Here is a 23,839-nt window from a genome sequence, read left to right on the forward strand (position 1 = left end):
CACCATCCCTGAAGTCATGAAGACCTGAGTTCAATTTTGGTCTCAGACCTTTAACACTGCTTAGCTGTGTGTTCCTGGGCCAGTCACTTAACCTCAATCAAATCAGCAAAAAAAAAAAAAAAAAAAAAGTCTATGCAGATCCATTATCTGTTTTTATTGCTTGTGGCACACCCATGATTGCAAATGCTTGTATAAGGAATTCAGTGACCACTGGGGCTGTCTCTTTTGAATCCTGAAAAGGTGTCTAGCACAACGTGGATAAAAGACAGACGACCAAAAGATTTATAATGGGTCACATCCATTTACCAAATTTCAGCGGGTCTCAAACCCCGAGGGTTCTTACCTGGAGGGAGCATAGGAGCATGGAAAGGAAGGCAAGCTGGACAGGCTTTTACTATGCCTCTAGCTCCCTCTTTTGTTATCCCAAACTGGAGACATGAAGCTTGAGCAGCCTGATGATATTTAGAATGAGATTCTTGGGCGAGCCGAAATAGGGGAATGTTGGCTAACATGGTGAGAAGACAAGCTGCTTTTTGTTTCCAAGAAAAATAATTCCTAGAATACCAGTATGAGAGCGAATGTGGAAGAGGTAATACTTACCTAGATGCTTTCTCACTTGCTCTTGAAGTTTCTTAAAAACCTGAAATATGGTAGAGGCTACAAATTTTATCTGGGCTGTGGCAATTCTTTGCACCACACCTACTGAATGGGCTGAATCAGATACTATATTTAAATCGACTAGATAATAAGTAAGAGCTATCATGATTGCATACAACTCCTTCTGCTGAGTGCACAGAAAAAACTTCTGTTTTATAGCTAAGTCAGGAGAGTATACAGCACAGATGTTATATTTGTATGCATCTGTAAAGATGGTTGGTCCTTTAAGAAGAACTTTAGAAACTTTTTCTTCAAAAATTCATGGCCAATTATGTAATAGTCAGAGTATCTTTAAGAAGGCCAGTGTGTAGGACAAAATAGTCAATAACTATAGCAATCTAGTATTTGACAAACGCAAAGATCCCAACTTTTGGGATAAGAATTCATTGTTTGACAAAAACTGTTGGGAAAACTGGAAATTAGTATGGCAGAAATTAGGCATGGACCCACACTTAACACCATATACCAAGATAAGATCAAAATGAGTCATAAAGAATGAAATTAAAAATTAATTAGAAGAACATAGGATAGTTTACCTCTCAGATTTGTGGAGGAGGAAGGAGGAGGGGATTTATCTTTAAAAAATTAAAAAAACACTAACCCCTCATATATATGTAGGCCCTTTATATACTGGAATTAGAGCTCTTCTGTCTCTCCTGAGTCCCTTCCTACTACTAAATTTCCAGAAAACCTTTCAATTCCTTTCAAATTTCCCCATCTCCAATACAGTTTTCAGCATTTCTTCAAACCTATGCAAATTCCCTTCATGCTTCCATTTTCTTTCCTTTTCCTTCTTTATTTCATGCTCTTATCCTGAATGTTCTCCACATAACCTTTGTTCTTCCTTACCAGAGGTAAAAGTGAGCAGTGATAGAGTCAGAAGAGCCAAGCAGAAGAATTATGAGGCAGCGTGTAAAGGATGGAGATTCTTTCTGTGTGGTATGGAAAAGGTGAGGGGTCACCATTTAATAAAAAAAAAAGCTGGAGAGAGCTGTAGAAAACAAATCAAAGTTTATTTTACATTCTCATGAGAAGGGCGTCCCACCCTTCCAGCAGACAAGAAGAGAGGGAGCGCCTCCTGTGGGCAGGACAGCACCTTTAATCCCTAATGCAAAATACCCACTCCCACCACTGACCCTCATCCTCATTGGCTGAGAGCCTTACATTCTAAATTTGAGATCTACCCACGAAATTGCACTTGACCAATAAGTACTTAGTTGCCCATATTTGGCTGAAAAAGGGAGGAGATATCATGAGAGGGGACTGCAATTATGCCCTTGAGTAGATGTTCAAAGTCCTTCAGGCCTACTCAAACACTGAAGTAGATGAAGCCTTACTCGATTTTCAAAACTGTCTTGAAAGATCTCACCTCGGCGGAGCCAAGATGGCAGAGAAGAAACACACGACTCTGTGAACGTCCTCAATCCCTCACAACCAATTAGATAAATCAGCCTCACAAATAGCCCTGGACTGATAGATACCACAAGGACTGGAAGCATGATTTACCAGCTGAAGAGAATCTGGAGTTTCAACAGAAAAGGTCAGTTCCCAGGGGAGGAAGAAGAGAGGCCAGCACAGACGGCTGGGTGCTAGCATACTGCGCCGATCGAGCTAGGAAGGGCTTTGGGATCAGAGAAGCCACTGAGATAAAGGAATCTGGCACAGGCCGTTAGCTCTTCTCTGCTTATAATATAGCAGTTCAGAAGAGAAAGCTAAAATACTTAAAAAAAACTCAGATAGATTAGATTTTCCAGGACCCTGGGGGTGACTCAGCAGATCTCAGCACCAGGGGGTGTGGCCTCAGCTACCACCTGAGAATAGTTAAGAGATTGACAAGTGGGTGGATACGGCCCAAGGCAACACATATTGCCTAGCTTAGCTGGATGGAGTGGAACTCAGATCCGGAAGTACCAGAGAAGCGGAACCTTTGAACTAGGGACCACGGTTTCTGGCAGACACTTCCAGTTTGAGCACAGGGGCTTCTCACATCACCTGCTGCAGACATCCACGCCCCACCGGGACTCATAGGCTAGGCTTTGTGCCGTATTTACTGTTCAATCTCAACCTCAGGGAAGCCACTAAAACACAGCGCCCTCGGGGCACAGCAGTGCTAGTCACCTCTGAGGCACTTCCAGGGAGGGGGTGGGGAACTCTCTCCCAGAGGTCTATCTTAGCTCAGGCACAAGAGCCGCTGCATCCATCCGGTCTGGGAGGAAGCTGGTAAAGAAGTAAATAAATAATTTCCTACCCCAGGGACAGACCCCAAAAGATTTTTTAAATACGAACAAAAAAGCCAGAAAAACCATAGATTCCTTCTACACAGAGAAAGAGCGGATATCCAACCCCGAGGAAGTTAACAGCAGAGAGACAGCAGATAACAACCTAAAGGGGAATGATTCCTGCCCTCCATCACATAACTCTCTCCTAGATGAGACTATTAAAAAGTTAAGAAAGCTTGAAGAAAAATGGGGAAAGGAAAGGGAAGCTATGATAGAGAATAACAACGTCCTGAAATTGGAGTTGGAAAAAATAAAGAATTTACAGGAGATGCAAGGAAACAAAATTTGTGAATTACAAAAGGTTAAAAAAATCACAGGAAAGTAGGATTTCTGAATTGGAGAAGATAAAAAAGTCTCAAGAAAATAGAATTTCTGAATTGGAAAAAGAAAATAATTCTCAAAAAAAAATTAGGGAAATGGAAAAAAATTCAATAGAGCAAAATAATTCATTTAAAAACGAAATTGGGCATTTACAAAAAGAACTAAAAACTGTGAAAGAAGAAAATAACTCCTTAAAAGTCAGGATGGAACAAATAGAAATGAATGATTCACAGAGAACCCAAGAATCAGTCAAACAAAACAAAAAAAATGAGAAGCTGGAGAACAACGTCAAATACATACTGGGAAAATCTATAGACCTGGAAAATAGATCTAGGAGAGATAATCTGCGGATCATTGGACTTCCAGAAAACTATGACCAAAAAAAGAGCCTAGATTCTATTTTACAGGAAATTATCAAAGAGAACTGTCCAGAGATAATAGAAACAGAAGGGAAAGTAGATGTGGAAAGAATTCATCGAACTCCTTCTGAAATAGACCCTAAAAAAAGAACACCACAGAATATTGTGGCTAAGCTGCAGAATTACCACACAAAGGAGAAAGTCCTGCAAGCAGCTAGAAAAAAACAAGGTGCCACAATAAGGGTCACCCAAGATCTGGCTGCCTCCACATTAAAAGATAGAAGGGCCTGGAACCTGATATTCCGTAAGGCAAAAGATCAAGGACTGCAACCAAGAATGAACTACCTAGCTAAGTTTAGCATCTTTTTCCATGGAAGAAGATGGTCATTCAATGAAATAGAGGAATTCTATATGTTTCTAAGAAAAAAACCAGACTTAAACAAAAAATTTGATCTACATCCACAAGACTGAAGAGAAACAGAAAAAGGTACACAGAACCCTTGAGAACCGTAACTCTGTTGTGGGTATATAAAAAGTACTCAAGGATAATTTGATTTTACTGATATAAAAGAAAAAAAGGGGGGGTAGTAAAGAGAAGGAGGTCGTTTCAGAAAAAGGGGAAGGAATGATAAAAAGAGGGAAACTACATCCCAGGAAAAGGCATAGAAAATACACCATATCTGAGGGAATTTAGTGAGGGGGAGAATCATTGTGTGAATCTTACTCTCATCAGGAGAGGCTCAAAGAGTAAATAATTAACATATTTGTTTTTCAGAGAATTTTCTCTCACCTCATTAAAAGGGGGGAGAGGAAAAAGGAAAAGGAAAAGGAGAATGAGTGAAGGGACTTGGAGGGAGGGGGGAGGGATACTAAAAAAAAAAGGGGGAGGGTTGCACGTCACAAGGGGGGTCTGTAAATTAAATATCGGGGAGGGGGATCAGGGGGATCAAGGGAAAAAGCATAATCTGGGGATAATATGATGGCAGGAAATACAGAATTAGTAATTTTAACTGTAAATGTGAATAGGATGAACGATCCCATCAAATGGAGACGGATAGCAGACTGGATCAAAAATCAGAACCCTACAATATGTTGTCTGCAGGAAACACACTTAAAGCAGGGAGATACATACAGAGTAAAGGTAAAAGGTTGGAACAGAGCCGATTATGCTTCAGGTAAAGCCAAAAAAGCAGGGGTAGCTATCCTTATCTCAGATCAAGCAAAAGCAGAAGTAGATCTAGTTAAAAAAGATAAGGAAGGAAACTATATCCTGCTGAAAGGTAGCATAAATAATGAAGCCATATCAATACTAAACATATATGCACCAAACGGTATAGCATCTAACTTTCTAAAGGAAAAGTTAAGAGAATTGCAAGAAGAAATAGACAGTAAAACTATAATAGTGGGAGATCTCAACCTTGCACTCTCAGATTTAGACAAATCAAACCACAAAACAAACAAGAAAGAAATTAAAAAAGTAAATAGAACATTAGAAAAACTAGGTATGATAGACCTTTGGAGAAAACTGAATGGCAATAGAAAGGAATATACTTTCTTCTCAGCAGTTCATGGATCCTATACAAAAATTGACCATATACTAGGACATAAAGATCTCAAAATTAAATGTAGGAAGGCAGAAATAATAAATGCCTTCTTCTCAGATCACAATGCAATAAAAGCTACATTCAGTAAAAAGTTAGGGGTAAATAGACCAAAAAGTAATTGGAAACTGAATAATCTCATCTTAAAGAATGACTGGGTGAAAGAGCAAATTATAGAAACAATTAATAATTTCACCCAAGATAATGACAATGATGAGACATCATACCAAAATCTTTGGGATGCAGCTAAAGCAGTAATAAGGGGAAATTTTATAACTTTAGAGGCTTATTTGAAGAAAATAGAAAAAAGAGAAGATTAACAAATTGGGCTTACAACTTAAAAGGCTAGAAAAAGACCAAAGTATAAACCCCCAACCAAAAATTAAACTTGAAATACAAAAATTAAAAGGAGAAATCAATAATATTGAAAGTAAAAAAACTATTGAATTAATAAATAAAACCAAGAGTTGGTTTTATGAAAAAGCCAATAAAATAGATAAACCTTTGGTAAATCTGATCAGAAAAAAGAAAGAGGAAAATCAAATTGTTAGTCTTACAAATGAAAAGGGGGATCTTTCCACCAATGAAGAGGAAATTAGAGAAATAATAAGGCGTTACTTTGCCCAACTTTATGCCAATAAATTTGATAACTTAAGTGAAATGGATGACTTCCTCCAAAAATATAGGCTCCCTAGATTAACAGAGGAGGAGATAAATTGCTTAAATAGTCCCATTTCAGAAAAAGAAATAGAACAAGCTATTAATCAACTCCCCAGGAAAAAATCCCCAGGGCCAGATGGATTTACATGTGAATTCTACCAAATATTTAAAGAACAATTAGCCCCAATATTATATAAATTATTTGAAAAAATAGGGGATGAAGGAGTCCTCCCAAACTCCTTTTATGACACAGACATGATACTGATACCTAAACCAGGTAGATCGAAAACTGAGAAAGAAAATTATAGACCAATCGCCTTAATGAATATTGATGCTAAAATCTTAAATAAGATATTAGCAAAAAGACTTCAGAAAATCATCTCCAGGATAATACACTATGATCAAGTAGGATTTATTCCAGGAATGCAGGGCTGGTTTAATATTAGGAAAATTATTAATATAATTGACCATATTAATAATCAAATTAATAAGAACCATATGATCATCTCAATAGATGCAGAAAAAGCATTTGACAAAATCCAACATCCATTCCTACTAAAAACTCTTGAGAGTATAGGAATAAATGGACTATTCCTTAGAATAATCAGGAGCATATATTTAAGACTGTCAGTAAGCATAATATGCAATAAAAATAAACTGCAACCTTTCCCAGTAAGATCAGGAGTGAAACAAGGTTGCCCACTATCACCATTACTATTCAATATAGTACTAGAAACTCTAGCCTCGGCAATAAGAGCCGAGAAAGAGATTCAAGGAATTAGAGTAGGAAATGAGGAAATCAAACTATCATTTTTTGCAGATGACATGATGGCATACTTAGAGAACCCCAAAGACTCTGCTAAAAAGTTACTAGAAATAATTCAAAATTTCAGCAAAGTGGCAGGATACAAAATAAATCCACATAAATCCTCAGCATTTTTCTATATCACTAACAAAATGCAACAGCAAGAGATACAAAGAGAAATTCCATTCCAAACAAATGTTGAGAGTATAAAGTATTTGGGAATCCATCTACCAAAGAAAAGTCAGGAATTATATGAGAAAAATTACAAAACACTTGCCACAAAAATAAAATCAGATTTAAATAATTGGAAAGACATTCAGTGCTCTTGGATAGGCCGAGCGAATATAATAAAGATGACAATACTCCCCAAACTAATCTATTTATTTAGTGCTATACCAATCAGACTCCCAAGAAACTATTTCAATGACCTAGAAAAAATAACAACAAAATTCATATGGAAGAATAAAAGGTCGAGAATTGCAAGGGAACTAATGAAAAAAAAAAACTCAGAGGAAGGTGGTCTAAGTGTACCTGATCTAAAGCTATATTATATAGCAGCAGTCACCAAAACCATTTGGTATTGGCTAAGAAATAGACCGGTAGATCAGTGGAACAGATTAGATACAAAGGACAAAAAAGGGTACATCTATAGCAATCTAATCTTTGACAAACCCAAAGATACCAACATTAGGGATAAAAATTCATTATTTGGAAAAAACTGTTGGGAAAACTGGAAATTAATATGGCAGAAATTAGATATGGATCCACACTTAACACCATATACCAAGATAAGATCAAAATGGGTCCATGATTTAGGCATAAAGAGGGAGATACTCAATAGATTAGAGGAACAGAGGATAGTCTACCTCTCAGACTTGTGGAGGAGGAAGGAATTTATGACTAGAGGAGAACTAGAGATCATTATTGATCACAAAATAGAAGATTTTGATTACATCAAACTTAAAAGTTTCTGTACAAATAATACTAATGCAAACAAGATTAGAAGGGAAGTAACAAATTGGGAAAATATTTTTAAAAACAAAGGTTCTGACAAAGGTCTCATTTCCACAATATATAGAGAACTGACCCTAATTTATAAGAAACCGAACCATTCTCCAATTGATAAATGGTCAAAGGATATGAACAGACAATTCTCAGAGGAAGAAATTGAAACTATATCCACTCACATGAAAGAGTGTTGCAAATCACTACTGATCAGAGAAATGCAAATTAAGACAACTCTGAGATACCACTACACACCTGTCAGATTGGCTAAGATGACAGGAACAAATAATGATGAATGTTGGAGGGGATGTGGGGAAACTGGGACACTAATGCATTGTTGGTGGAGTTGCCAAAGAATCCAGCCATTCTGGAGAGCAATCTGGAATTATGCCCAAAAAGCTATCAAACTGTGCATACCCTTTGATCCAGCAGTGCTACTACTGGGCTTATATCCCAAAGAAATACTAAAGAGTGGAAAGAGACATATATGTGCCAAAATGTTTGTGGCAGCTCTTTTTGTTGTAGCTAGAAACTGGAAGATGAATGGATGTCCATCAGTTGGAGAATGGTTGGGTAAATTATGGTATATGAAGGTTATGGAATATTATTGCTCTGTAAGAAATGACCAGCAGGAGGAATACAGAGAGGCCTGGAGAGACTTACATCAACTGATGCTGAGTGAAATGAGCAGAACCAGAAGATCACTATACACTTCAACAACAATACTGTATGAGGATGTATTCTGATGGATGTGGAAATCTTCAATATAAAGAAGAGCCAACTCACTTCCAGTTGATCAATGATGGACAGAGGTAGCTACACCCAGAGAAGAAACACTGGGAAGTGAATGTAAATTGTTAGCACTAATATCTGTCTGCCCAGGTTACATGTACCTTCGGAATCTAATGCTTATTGTGCAACAAGAAAATGATATTCACACACATGTATTGTATCTAGGTTATATTGTAACACATGTAAAATGTATGGGATTGCCTGTTATCGGGGGGAGGGAATAGAGGGAGGGGGGGATAATTTGGAAAAATGAATACAAGGGATGATATTATAAATATATATATATATATATATATATATAATAAAATAAAATAAAATAAAAAAAAGAAAGATCTCACCTCATCTCATTCATTTCTCATTTAATTTCTCAGCTCTACCTGAGAGAGTGCTACTTACTAAGTTGAGATGAAATTCAAATGTGCCTGGGGAGGTGGATGGCTACACCAAACAGCCTATGGCGATTCCACCAGCATCTTTGGAGCACTTACAGGATGCCAGGCACTGTGCTGAATGCTGGGGATCAGAGGGAAGGAAAATCTCAGTCTCTTACCACAAGGGATAATCTAAGGTAAAGAGCAGAAATGTGAATAACTGAGTTCATATAAGTGACCTAGAGAATGGATGCAGGGGGATCTCAGAGAGGAAAGAGCAGGGAGTTAGAGTTCATGGAAAGCTTCCAGCAGAAGGTGATAATTGAGCTCAGTCCTGCAGGAAGCCAGGGAAGGTATGAGACCAAGATGGTGGTCTTTTTGGTGGTCTTATGGCCACTTAAGTCTGTTTCCATGGCACATATGCTTTTATGCGTGTCATGAAGAAGAGAGGTAAGATCTATTTGTTTTAACTTCAAGGATACAGTGGAAGAGACATACAAAGGGTAATTGGGTCTACTTATCCAGAAACAGTTTCTTTTCTTTTTTTTTAATTATAGCTTTTTATTTATAAGGTATATAACCTTTTGTTCCAACTTTTCCCCTCCTTCTCCCCACCCTCTCCCCAAGATGGCAGGTTGACCAATATGTTAAATATGCTAAAACATAAGTTAAATACAATATATGGATACATGTCCAAACAGTTATTTTGCTGCACAAAAAGAATCAGACTTTGAAATAGTGTACCATTAGCCTGTGAAGGAAATCAGAAATGCAGACAGACAAAAATAGGGATATTGGGAATACTATGTAGCAGTTCATAGTCATCTCCCAGAGTTCTCTCGCTGGGTGTAGCTGGTTCAGTTCATTACTGCTCTGTTGGAACTGATTTGGTTCATCTCATTGTTGAAGATTGTGAAGAACGTCCATCAGAATTGATCCTCATATAGTATTGTTGTTGAAGTATACAATAATCTCCTGGTCCTGCTCATTTCACTCAGCATCAGTTCATGTAAGTCTCTCCAGACCTTCCAGAAACGTTTTCTAACAACTATAATTATGGTTACAGGTTATTATTGATAAACAATCATCAGCCATTAGTTTTTGCAATGGAATAGTTCCTGAGCAGAAGTACAACCAAATTCCCCTTGACTGGTACATATATTTCCCTCTACAACCCTTATCCCTGTGGAGAGTTGGCTCCACTTTACCTGGAATGGTCCCCACCAAGTTCACTTCTGAATGTGGCAGAGCTGAAGGGTGAATCTGAAGAGGGGACCCCAAACCTCTGAAAATCCTTAAAGGAGAAAATCTCCTTCAATTCTGCCTCAGTGAGGGACCCTGCCCTAAGGACAGTTTCATCTTTGTTATGTGGGTGGGGTGGGCTCAGTCCTGAAACTCATTGAATTCAATTCAAATTCTAGTCCTAGCTGAAACCCAACAAGGAGCCAACTTGGGACTCTACCCATGTGCCCCCTTTAGCTAAATCTCTCATTATAAAAAGAGCCAAACTGAAATCCTCTTTGCAGAGGTTCCAAACATGCTAGCTGTACCATGCTTCGCATCCCAAGGAGCCTCTGTCCACTGGAATACTCTTTCTAGTGCTATCCTCTCTTTACTCTCACCTATTTCCCTAACTAGACTTTAACCCTTACTTCCAATCCCCATAATAAACCTCTCTTATTAATCTGGGTTTTGGGGTCTATAAATTCCTTTACAATGGACTTCCCAAAACTCCCTACCCTTGTGCTGAATCCTGCAGGGGAGCCAAACCTCTCCATTTGATTCGCTAAACCCCAAACCTGCCACTAGACCTCATTTAACTCCCTAGCCACCAGAAACACTAATTTCATTTGAGTTCCCTAAATCTAAACCTCATCAAGTCCATTGAGCAATAGTAAAGACTCTTTCACAAATCTGAGGGCAAATTTGAACTTACATCCTCCTGAATTCAAGGCTGGTGCTCTATCCACTGCACCACCTAGCTGCTTTTGCCTTCTCTGTCTCTCTCTCTTCTCTCTCTCTCTCTCTCTCTCTCTCTCTCTCTCTCTCTCTCTCTCTCTCTCTCTCTCTCTCTCTCTCTCTGTCTCTCTCTCTCTCCCCCTCTTTTCTCTCTTAATACTTCCTAGCTGTGTGACCCTGGGCAAGTCACTTAACTCCAATTGCCTCAGGAAAAAAAAGAGGGACAGACAGACTGAGAAAAAGAGAGAGACAGAGATTAGTCTTGTTTAGAATTTACCTCTTTCAATTCTCATATTTGTTGCTTCTGGCTTTGCTAATTTGGGGAATATTTAGAGATTGTGAAATGACTGCCCTCGGGACAGGTAGATTTAGGGTAAGAGCTGGCCTCCTGCTGCTTCTTACTCTGCTTCTCAAAATGCTGAGACAATTTACTTTGGTCCTTCAATTTTTATTTTTGATTTCTTGAACAATAGCTCTGAAAAATTTGTCACTATTAGTCATAACAAGTGATGCAAGTGTGTGTCCGTTAGTCTTGATCTGCTTGGAGATTTCAAATGTTTCATTCCACAAAAAGTCTGTTCACAGATATAAGTGCTGCCAAAAATGGTTGCCATTTTGAGTGCATGGTTCCTGAGATGAAGATATGTCTCAGAGGGGAGAGATGTATAGAAATTATGAAGGCTGCTTGTCTTGAATGCGTCTTTCAGAGAGTCACAATTCTGCAGTTCAGCCAGTTCCCTTTGGTAAATTGTATCCACATTTTCAATGTCAATAGAAAATGGGTTACGGGGGTAGCTAGGTGGCGAAGTGGATAAAGCACCAGCCTTGAATTCAGGAGGACCAGAGTTCAAATCTGGTCTCAGACACTTAACACTTCCTAGCTGTGTGACCCTGGGCAAGTCTCTTAACCCCAGCCTCAAAAAAAAAAAAAAAAAAAGTTAAAAAAAAAAAAAGAAAAAAAAGAAAATGGGTTACGGAAAAGCTGTATGTCCTGTTCATGGAGATGAAGCTCTTTAAATCTAAATTGGAACTCCTTTTGCAATTTTTCCAATGAATCCACAGATGTTTTGTTTGGGAATGCAATCAGCGGTTTTTCTAACAGATTTTGAGTTGTGGGGAGATGGCACAAGTTTTCCTTCTTCACTTGTTTGATGAGGAAGCCTAATTTTACTTCAAATGCTTTGACATGTGATTGCATACCACAGATGAGCTTCCCCTTTCCTTGAAGTTGCATATGAAATTGTTGATTAGCTCTGTTACATCTGTCAGAAAGGCAAGGTGCCATTTCCATAATGCATCATTGAGCTCTGATACTTCTTTGGCTTTTGAAAGCAGAAAAATTGTAATCTATGGAAGTAAGTCACAGAAACATTTCAAAACTCTCCCTCGGCTCAGCCAATGGACTTCTGTGGATATAGAACATCTTCATACTCAACATTTAGCTCGGACAGAAATTCCTGAAATTGTCTGTGATTTATTGCATTAGCTCTAATGAAGTTAACACAAGATACCACAATTTTCATAACAGAGTCCCACTTCAGTGATTTGTTACACAGCACTTGTTGGTGGATGAGGCAGTGTATGAGAATGGTTATGCTTGTCCATCTCTTGTTAATGCAAGCAATTACTCCTTTCTTAGACCCCACTATGCTAGGGGCACAACATTCAGCAAGTGTCAATCCTGAGGAGTGCTGTCACATCATCATATGTTTATAGAACCATTATCATACTTTGAGTAGGTAATTAGCCTTAAATGCTCTGCTGTCTTAGATTCAAATACACCTTTTCAGAATTCCAGCCCTCTACTGTAAATTACATTAGATTCCTATCCATTTTGCAATGGGTTATGTTATGTTTACTTGGCTATCAAATAGGATTACGGTTAGGGTTAGGTTGAAAATTGTAAAATTGATAATTAAGTAGGGATTATCATAATATTGAAACCTAAAAAAATTAAAGAATATTGATTTGATAGGTTATTAAAGAAAGAAGGAAACAGTATGTTTTACTCAGAGAGAAAAGAAAGAGATGGAACTTGTTAGAAAGGGAGAGAAAGGCAGAATATTGGAGAAGGGAAGATAATATTGGGAAGGGATTGGGAGGAGAGAGAGGGAAGAAGCATTTTGGAATAAGGAGGAGAGAGAGATGGGTTGTGTTTCAGAGAGATAGTATTGGAAACTGAGAAAGAGGGGAAAAGCATGTTGAAAAATGAAAAGGACTAGATTGAGGGGAAAAAAAAATTGAGGCAAGTCTTTTAAAGGAAGAAACTTGTTGTTTGTTTGGAGAAAGAAAACACACTGACTGGCTAAATCCTGAGAAGGACTTGGCACTCTTAAAGTTGATTATAGAAAGAAGTAGGGTTGGGAAGGGAGAAAATGGAAGAGATTTTTTGGCTTCAAAAGTGAAAATTTAACTCACCTTCTTCCCCCTTCCCCCCCATTGTGGCTGTTTGTTGTGTTTGTTTGTTTGTTTGTTTTTGGAAGTGAAGACAAACTCAGCTGGCTCTCTGCTGCAGAGAGTATTTTATTGTTTAAAGGAACAGCCTACTTTTACAAGTTATTAATGTTAATTCTAATCAGGTTCCTTTACTGAGATTTTCTATATTCTACATGAGTTTTCATTGATGGTATGGAATAATCATAAAGTTGCACCCATTATTGAACTTTTTTTTTTTTGGCTGAGGTAATTGGGTTAAGTGACCTACCCAGGGTCACACAGCTAAAAAGTATTAAGTGTCTGAGACTAGATTTGAACTCAGGTCCTTTTGACTTCAGGGCTAATGCTATATCCTGTTGTGGGCCAGAACTCTGAACTTGAAACAAAGGATTCTTACAAGATACTAAGTCAGTGGAATTCATAGAGACAATAGTTACCTAATTTATCATGGTTCAATATGATTGATTTAATCCTACAAGGGGATATTATGGGCCAGAACTTAAAACAAGGTACTAAGTGGAATTGAGGAGACAATGGTTAAATGTAGTTTAGCATTAATTTAATCCTACAACAAATAATGGTTTCCTAGTGATATCATGATTGGTTTGTATTCAGTGTACAGCATATAAGCTAGAAGCCTCAGCCAGGGAGATTCAGAGACATTCAGAGAGACAAGCAGACAGAAGGCTGGAGGCTGAAGGCTGAACAAGCCCTGACTCAGACAGATTCATCCCATCTCACACCACCTTGGTGGTAGGCTCTCCTCCTTTGCTTCTCCACTGAAACCAAGGCTCTGGAAGGCCTAGAAAACTAGCTAAGCCCTAAGTGAAGGAGACAAGATTTTGAAAGAGATAATAAAGGATTTGGACTTTGACACCTGGCTGCACTTGTGATGATTACTGATCTGAAAGGAAGGCTGCTCCTGAGACCCCAAGGAAACCAAACAGAGAACATTACATTTTGGCACCCAACGTGGGGCTGACAGGATCCTTATTTCAGTAGAAAAACCTCTGATCCTGATTTCAGTGGAAAAGTCTCTGATGCTGATTTCAGTGGAAAAGTCTCCTCCACCCAGAAATCAGGGTGAATACAAAAATAGACAAGGAAACTTTGTTAAAGGGCTAAAGTAGAACTTCAGCTAAAATGGGAAAGATGTTTAGTAAACAGCCTTCTTTTCCAATTAAAGGAAAATGTGTGGAGAGCATTGTCAGACATATGAAAAGCCAAGGTTTAATTGTAACGTGGGAGCAGCTCATTGAACTTTTAGAAACGGTACATTACACATCTTCTTGGTTCTCTAAGGAAAAAGAATTTAATCCAGAAGAGCGGAAATTAGTAGGACAGCAACTATGTCAATACTACAGTGATAATGAATGTGATTTCCAAAGAAACACTTTATACATATAATTTAATACAACTGGCTTTAAGAAATTATATAAGTTATAGAATAAGGAAAAAGAAAAAAGAGCAGGAGGGGCAGGATCCAGATAATCTAGGTGAAAACGATGAAGAATTAGACTAGAAGGGAGTTAAGTACAATTCTGAGTATGGTGCTTCAGAGCAGAAGCCATTAGGGCATTCTCCATCCCCTGACCTACTTCCCTCAGTCAGCCCTTCATGGGTGGAGGGAGAAGGAGGCGGAGGAGAGGCATTAACACAATCAGCACCACTTATGAAGCAACCTTTATCAAGATTACAAAAGGCACTGGTTAAGGCAAAAAAAAGGACAGGATGTATCTGGTTTAATAAATGCATACCCTGTGATTGAAGACCTTGACTCTTCAGGTCAACAATGGAGAAGATACACTCCTTTTGATCTGGAAATAATTTAAAAATTTTAGAGAGAACATTACAACATCACCAATCAATTGCCCTGCATCCATTATTTAAAGGGACCCTGAGAACAATAGTTTTTGTCTATGTCTCTTTGAACATGATTCTGTTATGGACAATATGTATTGGGCATTCTAAAGCAAAATTATTTATGTGATGTTGAACTTTAAAAAACCATCTACTTAGATATGAAAGATGAGCTGTGAACTTTCTGGCATAAATCTTTTACTGTTATCAATGTTAAAATACTCATGGTAAATACCTGTTTAGGATTCATCTGAAGCTTTGGTTAATGAGATTTGTTATTGGAAGTAAAATTTCTTGGTCTGTAGCTAATATTATTTGGGAGTTTTAAAGCTCCACCATCTGAAAGTTATTGGGACAATTATGTGAAGGAAAACTGAGTAAAGACTATTTTATTCTGTGTCATGTATGTGCTGTGGAATCAGTTTTGACTGCTTATATTTTATTATAGCCATGTCCCTGCTTATTCCTTATAGCTGATTTCTATCTGATTATATGTAATCATTAGGGCCTAAATAATTATGCAAATGAGTATTTAGCCTAGTTATCTATCAATTACTAGATCTTTGTGTCTATAGGTATTCAAGTCCTTAAAGGTTTCTAAAATAATGGGAGGAAAATGGACACAATTGTCTGTGAGCTGTAACTCCTGTTTTGTTTATTGAAACTACAGATGACACATCTTTACCATTTGTCTGTCCTGTGAGACAAACATGGGAAGCTGCTGGCCAATCTATACTGACCTTTACACATTGGCCTTTTCATATTTGGTAGCAATCCTTGTGAACCAGTCTTTCTATGTCAGACTGTTCTAACCTCTGTTTGTTAAATTTGTTTTCTGTCCTAGATTTTGGTCATGTTACAGCTAACCCTAACCTACTTTTGGGACCCGGATCAGCCCATTGGATGCTTCCAGCACACCATACCACACCCCTTCCTGGAATAGGATTCAACTCTGTGCCCATTCTCAGCAGAAAGCAGTTTCACAAGATGAGACCATTGCCCCTGTCCCTAATGGACTTTGAGCCCCATTGATTTGGGAGGAATTTGAAACTGGTTCTAACTGGGTCCCCTATTATAATGTATTTAGGATGTACGATGAAAAATATTGGGTTAAAATTTGGGTAACTAATGCTGTAAAGGATGCTTATCTGCATCATCTAATTAAACACAATATTCACTTCAGAACACATAATTATTTGAAGGATCTTTGGATAAGTTCCAAGGTAGAAAATCCCTACTGTACTAGTTTATTATGTACGGGAACTTTAATTCACTTTCAGGACTTATATGTGAGGTGGCTACTTGACAATTGGAGCCTCTATTTACTCCCCTTTGGATGATTCCTTCAGTAAAACAAAAGGGAAGGATAAGAGATAAGGGACCAGGAAAGGTGGTGGATTTTCCCAAAAGCACTTGAAAGAATGAGAAGAACACCTTGATCAAACAACTCACCTAGGGATTAGATTGAAGGGACAACAGCTGAGGGAAAGGTGGAAGTAGATATTCTACTTAAATGGCATCATATAGAGAAATGCCATTGATGCTTTTTAGAGTGAGAACTTTGTACTTTGTACTACCAGTGGCTAGGGGGCTGGTTTTGCAGGCAGAATTAGAATTTATTTCTTCCCTTAGAAGGATTTTATCACCACAACTCACTTAAATTCTGTCTGCCTCAATTTCCTTATATGTAAAGTAGGAGTAAATAGAACCAGGTTGTTGTAAGAACAAAATGAAAATATAGCTCTAAAACATTTTCAAAACTTATTTATGTGTATCTGTACATACACACACATCCTAACTATTTTGATTATTTTGCTGTTATGAGCAGGCAGAGAAGGGAAGCTGCTCTTTCAATTTGAAAGCTATGCTTTATAACTTTGAGGTATTCCTTATAACAACTTTTTTGAGGAAGACAGAGTATTCTTTGGTTAAAGCCAATCTTAAGTTTTCTAATGAGTACATTCTAGTTTGGAAAAAAAAAAGTAAAATAAAGATAAATCAATGATTGAGAAAATGTGCAAATGACTGGGAAATCTCAGTGTCAGAGAAAACTGGGGAGAATGAGTGTTCTGTCTTTGTAAGAGCTGCAGGAATGTGAGCATGGATGATGAGAGCAGATCAGTTCTATGCAAGATTACTCTGTGTGTGTGTGTGTGTGTGTGTGTGTGTGTGTGTGTGTGTGTGTGTGTCTTTTATTCTCTCTCTCTCTCTCTCTCATGCACACATATACATACATTCAAACTGAATTCAAGAATTGTCACATAGCAGAAAAATGATTCATGAAATTCATCATCTGAATACTGAATGTAGAATCTGTAGAGATTAACTACATCACTTCTCCTCCTCTAGAATATGTCCCTCTTACATCAGTAAGTCCATTTGGTCATTTATCCTATTATTCATTTATCCTTTGACAACTTATATATTAAGGAATGTCTCATATTCTAATAGATTTGACAGCATTACATATTTTAGATATGAGACCTATATCTGATAAACTAATTATATAAATTTCCCCCAAATTTTGTTTTCCTTCTGGGCTTTGTTGGATAACCTGGGAAGAAAAAAAAATGCAAACAATTTCCACTCATTTCCCAGTGTTCCTTCTCTGGGTGTAGCTGATTCTGTCCATCCTTGATCAATTGGAAATGAATTAGATCTTCTCTTTGTCAAAGGTATCCACTTCCATCAGAATATATCCTCATACAGTATTGTTGTTGAAGTGTATAATGATCCCCTGGTTCTGCTCATTTCACTCAGCATCAGTTCATGTAAGTCTCTCCAAACCTCTCTGTATTCATTCTGCTGATCATTTCTTACAGAACAGTAATATTCCATAACATTCATATACCACAATTTAGCCAATCATTCTCCAATTGTTGGGCATCCATTCATTTTCCAATTTCTAGCCATTACAAAAAAGGCTGCCACAAACCATTTTGGCACATCCAGGTCCTTTTCCCTTCTTTAGTATTTCCTTGGGATATAAGCCCAGTAGTAGCACTGCTGGTTCAAAGGGTATGCACAGTTTGATAACTTTTTGGACATAATTACAGATTGCTCTCCAGAATGGTTGGATTTGTTCACAACTCCACCAGCAATGCATCAATGTCCCAGTTTTCTTGCATCCCCTCCAATATTCAACATTATTTTTTCCTACCATCTTAGCCAATCTGACAGGTGTATAGTGGTATCTCAGATTTGTCTTAATTTGCATTTCTCTGATCAATAGTGATTTGGAACACACTTTCATATGAGTAGAAATAGTTTCAATTTCATCACCTGAAAATTGTCTGTTCATATCCTTTGAACATTTGGCAATTGGACAATGGCTTGATTTCTTATAAATTAGAGTCAATTCTCTATATATTTTGGAAATGAGGCCTTTATCAGAACCTTTAACTGTAAAAATGTTTTCCAGTTTCTTGCTTCCCTTCTAATTTTGTTTGCATTAGTTTTGTTTGTATAAAGGCTTTTTAATTTGATGTAATCAAAATTTTCTATTTTGTGATCAATAATGATCTCTAGTTCTTCTTTGGTCACAAATTCCTTCCTCCTCTGAGAGGTAAACTATCCTATGTTCTTCTAATTTATTCATGATCTCATTCTTTATGCCTAAATCATGGACTCATTTTGATCTTATCTTGGTATATGGTATTAAGTGTGGGTCCATGCCTAGTTTCTGCTATACTAATTTCCAGTTTTCCCAGCAGTTTTTGTCAAGTAATGAATTCGTATCCCAAAAGTTAGGATCTTGGGGATTGTCAAACACTAGATTGCTATAGCTATTCACTATTACGTCTTGTGAATCTAATCTATTCCACTGATCAACTAATCTATTTCTTAGCCAATACAGATGGTTTTGGTGACTGCTGCTTTATAATATAATTTTAGATCAGGTATAGCTAGGCCACCTTCATTTGATTTTTTTTTTCATTAATTCCCTTAAAATTCTCAATCTTTTGTTCTTCCACATGAATTTTGTTGTTATTTTTTCTAGGTCATTAAAATAGTTTCTTGGGAGTCTGATTGGTATGGCACTAAATAAATAGGTTAGTTTAGGGAGTATTGTCATCTTTATTATATTTGCTCGGCCTATCCAAGAGCACTTAATATTTTTCCAATTATTTAAATCTGACTTTATTTGTGTGGAAAATGTTTTGTAATTTTGCTCATATAATTCCTGACTTTTCTTTGGTAGATAGATTCCCAAATATTTTATGCTATAGGCAGTTATTTTGAATGGAATTTCTCTTTGTATCTCTTGTTGTTGGATTTTGTTGGTGATGTATAAAAATTCTGAGGATTTATGTGGATTTATTTTGTATCCTGCAACTTTGCTAAAGTTATGAATTATTTCTAATAGCTTTTTAGTAGACTCTCTGGGATTCTCTAAGTATACCATCATGTCATCTGCAAAGAGTGATAGTTTGGTTTCCTTATTACCTACTCTAATTCCTTTAATCTCTTTCTAGACTCTTATTGCCCAGGCTAGCATTTCTAATACAATATTGAATAATAATGGTAATAGTGGGCAACCTTGTTTCACTCCTGATCTTGCTGGGAAAGGTTCCAATTTTTCCCCATTACATATGATGCTTATTGATAGTTTTAAATATATGCTCCTGACTATTTTAAGGAAAAGTACATGGGTAATTTTTCAACACTGACCCTTGCAAATTCTTGTGTTCCAAATTTTCCCCTCCTTCCCCCCACTCCCTCCCCTAAATGGCAGGTATTCCAAAACATGTTAAAATATATGTTAAATACAATATATGTATACATATACATACAGTTACCTTGCCACACAAGAAAAACCAGATCTTGAAGAATCTTCCATCCTGAGAAGGAAAACAAAAATTCAAGCAAATAACAGAGAGCGAAAATGCTATGTTGTGGTTCACACTCAGTTCCCACAGTCCTCTCCCTGGGTATAGATGGTTCTCTTCATTACTCAACAATTGTAACTGGTGTGAATCAATTCATTGTTGAGGAGAGCCACATCCATCAGAATTGATCATTGTATAGTCTTCTTGTTGCTGTGTACAATGATCTCCTTGTCCTGCTCATTTCATTCTGCATCAGCTCATGTAGTTCTATCTAGGCTTCTCTGAAATCATCCTGTTGGTCATTTCTTTCAGAACAACAATATTCCTTAACATTATTCTTTATTCACATACCATATGAATATTATGGAATATTATTATTCTGTAAGAAATGACCACCAGGATGATTTCAGAGAGGACTGGAGAGACTTATAGGAACCAATGCTGAGTGAAATGAACAGGACCCAGGAGATCATTATATACTTCAACAGCAATATTATATGATGATCAATTCTGAGAGACATGGCTCTCTTCAACAATGAAAATGAACCAAATCAGTTTCAATTGTTCAATAATGAATAGGACCAGCTATACCCAATGAAAGAACTCTGGGAAGTGAGTGTGAACCACTACATAGCATTCCCAATCCCTCTATTTTTGTCTGCCTGCATTTTTTTATTTCCTTCACATGTTAATTGTACACTATTTCAAAGTCCTATTCTTCTTGTGCAGCAAAATAACTGTATGGACATGTATACATATAATGTATTTAACATATACTTTAACAAATTTAACATGTATTGGTCTACCTGCCATCTGGGGGAGAAGGTGGGGGGAAGGAGGGGAAAAATTGGAATAAAAGCTTTTGCAACTATCAATGCTGAAAAATTACCCATGCACATATCTTGTAAATAAAAAGCTATAATAAAAAAAAATTCATATACAACAATTTATTAAGCCATTCTCCAATTTATGGGCATCCATTCAGTTTACAGTTTCTTGCCACTACAAAGAGGGCTGCCACAAACATGTTCCCTTTCTCTCCTTTAAGATCACTTTAGAATGTAAACCCTGTAGAAACACTGCTGGCTCAAAGAGTATGCACAGTTTGATAACTTTTTGAGCATAGTTCCAAACTGCTCTCCAGAATGGTTGGCTCCATTCACAGTTCCACCAACAATGAATCAGTATCCCAGTTTTCCCATATCCCCTCTAACATTCATCATTATCTTTTCCTGTCATCTTAGCCAATCTGAGGTATATAATAGTGTCTGAGAGTTGTCTAAATTTGCATTTCTCTGACCAATAGTGATTTAGAGCACCTTTTCATATGACTAGAAATAGTTTCAATTTCTTCATCTGAAAATTGTCTATTCATATACTTTGACCATTTATCAATTGGAGTGTGGCTTGGATTCTTATAAATTTGAGTCAATTCTCTATATATTTTGGAAATGAGGCCTTTATCAGAACCCTTAAATGTAAAAATGTTTTCCCAGTTTATTGCTTTCCTTCTAATCTTGTCCACATTAGTTTTATTTGTACAAAAACAAAATATTTTCTAAGGAAGTATTATGTGCCAGATATTTTGTTAAGTGCTAGGAATACAATGAAAGGCAAAAGATAATCCCTGGCCTCAAGGAGCATAAAATCTAATTGGGGGGAAAAATGTGCAAACAACTTTGTTCAAACCAGAATAGGATTGTGTAATAAATTGGAAGCATTTAGGAGACAGAAGGCCTTGGGAAAGCCTTCCTGTGGAAGGTGAGATTTCAGTTAGGAGTTTAAAGAAGCCAGAGAGGTAAGACAGAATAGACTGTCTATTCTGTTTATTGGAAAGTGAAGAATTTTCCAAACATGGGGGAAAGTCAGAAGAAATGCCCCAAACAAAGACATGGAGGGCCTTGTTCATCAGAGGCTGACACTGGGTAAAGAAATAGGGGAAAGCAGGCACAAACATCTAGGAATAGGACAGGAGCACACAGACCTAAGGAGAAAGCTTGGGTATCAACCCAGCATGTCAGAAACTGCATCAACAGAGCAGCTGAGAAAGAGAAAGGAAGATTGAGTCCCAATTCAGAGAGGCCAGACTCCATATGACAGTGTTTGGTTCTGAAGGTACCAACATATGATACAGTAACTTATTTAAAAAAACAAAAATCAGACTATTAAGTGTTCTTTATAGTATCTGCTAGCTCTGATCCTGCATCCATCCTCTGGTCCAGTTATGTTAGGATTACAAGGTGAGAACTCAGGTTATCTGGGCAATTCTCTAGCTCAGCATTCACATCTTTAGGTTATGGTCCCATATTGTTGCTCCAGGAACCAACTCTTGCCTCTTGATAAGAGTTACATCTAGAATGAAATTTTCCCTTGTTGATTTCCCCAACTTTTGATGGAGAAAGTTATAACTGCTTGGTTGCTGTCCCTTGCTTTCAAAGAATACCAGAATGACATCACTATGTTGGGGTGAAGGTATACTGCATCTAACTTTGGCTGATGAGATTAATAAGATCTCAGGAAGCTCTATCACAAGTTTGGTACAAATAATTCATGTGAACACATAGAGTTACAATGTCCCTAAATTTAGGCATCTCACATCTCTTTTTTTTTAAATTTTATAATTATAACCTTTTTTGACATTACATATGAATAGGTAATTATTTACAACATTATCCCTTGCACTCACATGTATTCCGAATTTTCCCTCCTTCCCTCCACCCCCTCCCCTAGATGGCAGGCAGTCTCATACATGTTAAATGTGTTATAGTATATCCTAGATACAATATATTTGTGTAGAAGCGAATTTCTTGTTGCACAGGAAGAATTAGATTCAGAAGGTAAAAATAACCTGGGAACAAAAACAAAAGTGCAAATATTTTACACTCATTTCCCATTGTTCCTTCTCTGGGTGTAGCTGAGTCTATCCATCAATTGGAACTGAATTAGATCTTCTCTTTGTTGAAGATATCCACTTCCATCAGAATACATCCTCATAGAGTTTTTATGTTGAAGTGTATAATGATCTCCTGGTTCTTCTCATTTCACTCAGCATCAGTTCATGGAAGTCTCTCCAAGCCTCTCTGTATTCATCCTGCTGGTCATTTCTTACAGAGCAATAGTATTCCATGACATTCTTATACTATAATTTACCCACGCATTGTCCAATGGATGGACATTCAAAGAGTCAAGAAAAAGCTTTTGCAATGGAGAAAAAGTGGGGGAATGGGTGGGGGGGGGGAGGAAGAGTGAGTGATTCTCATCAGAATTGCCTCAAAGAGGGAATAATATGCACATTCACTATGGATATAGAAATTTATCTTATTCTGGAGGAAAGTAAGAGAGGAAAGGGTGACGAGAAGCAGAGAACATATTAAAAGAGAGAATATATTGGGAAATGGGGTGATTCAGAAGCAAAATATTTTTGAGGAGGGACAAGGTGAAAGGAGAAAGAAAATAGAATTAACAAGGGGAGAAATGCAGTTAGCAATCATAATCGTGAAAAAAGATTTTAAAGCCAGTTTCAGTGATGAAGGTCTCATTTCTCAAATGTATAGGGGACTTTATCAAATTATATATCTATATCTATATATGTATCTATATATATCAGCTCTTTTCTTTTTTTTTTATTTTATATATATATATATATATATATATGTATATATATATATATATATATATATATATTTTATAATATTATCCCTTGCATTCATTTTTCCAAATTACCCCCCCTCCCTCTATTCCCTCCCCCCGACGACAGGCAATACCATACATTTTACATGTGTTACAATATAGTCTAGGTACAATACATGTGTGTGAATATCATTTTCTTGTTGCACAATAAACATTAGAATCCGAAGGTACATGCAACCTGGGCAGACAGATATTAGTGCTAACAATTTACATTC

General features: G+C 37.2%; 1 long non-coding RNA gene across 1 annotated transcript; it reads left to right on the forward strand.

Moving 5' to 3' along the window:
* The first annotated feature begins 1,910 nt into the window (after positions 1 to 1,910).
* Positions 1,911 to 17,119, forward strand: LOC141560031 (uncharacterized). The gene is made up of 3 exons (XR_012487618.1): positions 1,911 to 2,197; positions 8,851 to 9,047; positions 15,950 to 17,119. It is a non-coding gene; the product is annotated as an uncharacterized LOC141560031 (long non-coding RNA).
* Positions 17,120 to 23,839: the final 6,720 nt, after the last annotated feature.

The sequence above is a fragment of the Sminthopsis crassicaudata genome, chromosome 3 (assembly GCF_048593235.1).
Source record: "Sminthopsis crassicaudata isolate SCR6 chromosome 3, ASM4859323v1, whole genome shotgun sequence".
Taxonomy (NCBI): domain Eukaryota; kingdom Metazoa; phylum Chordata; class Mammalia; order Dasyuromorphia; family Dasyuridae; genus Sminthopsis; species Sminthopsis crassicaudata.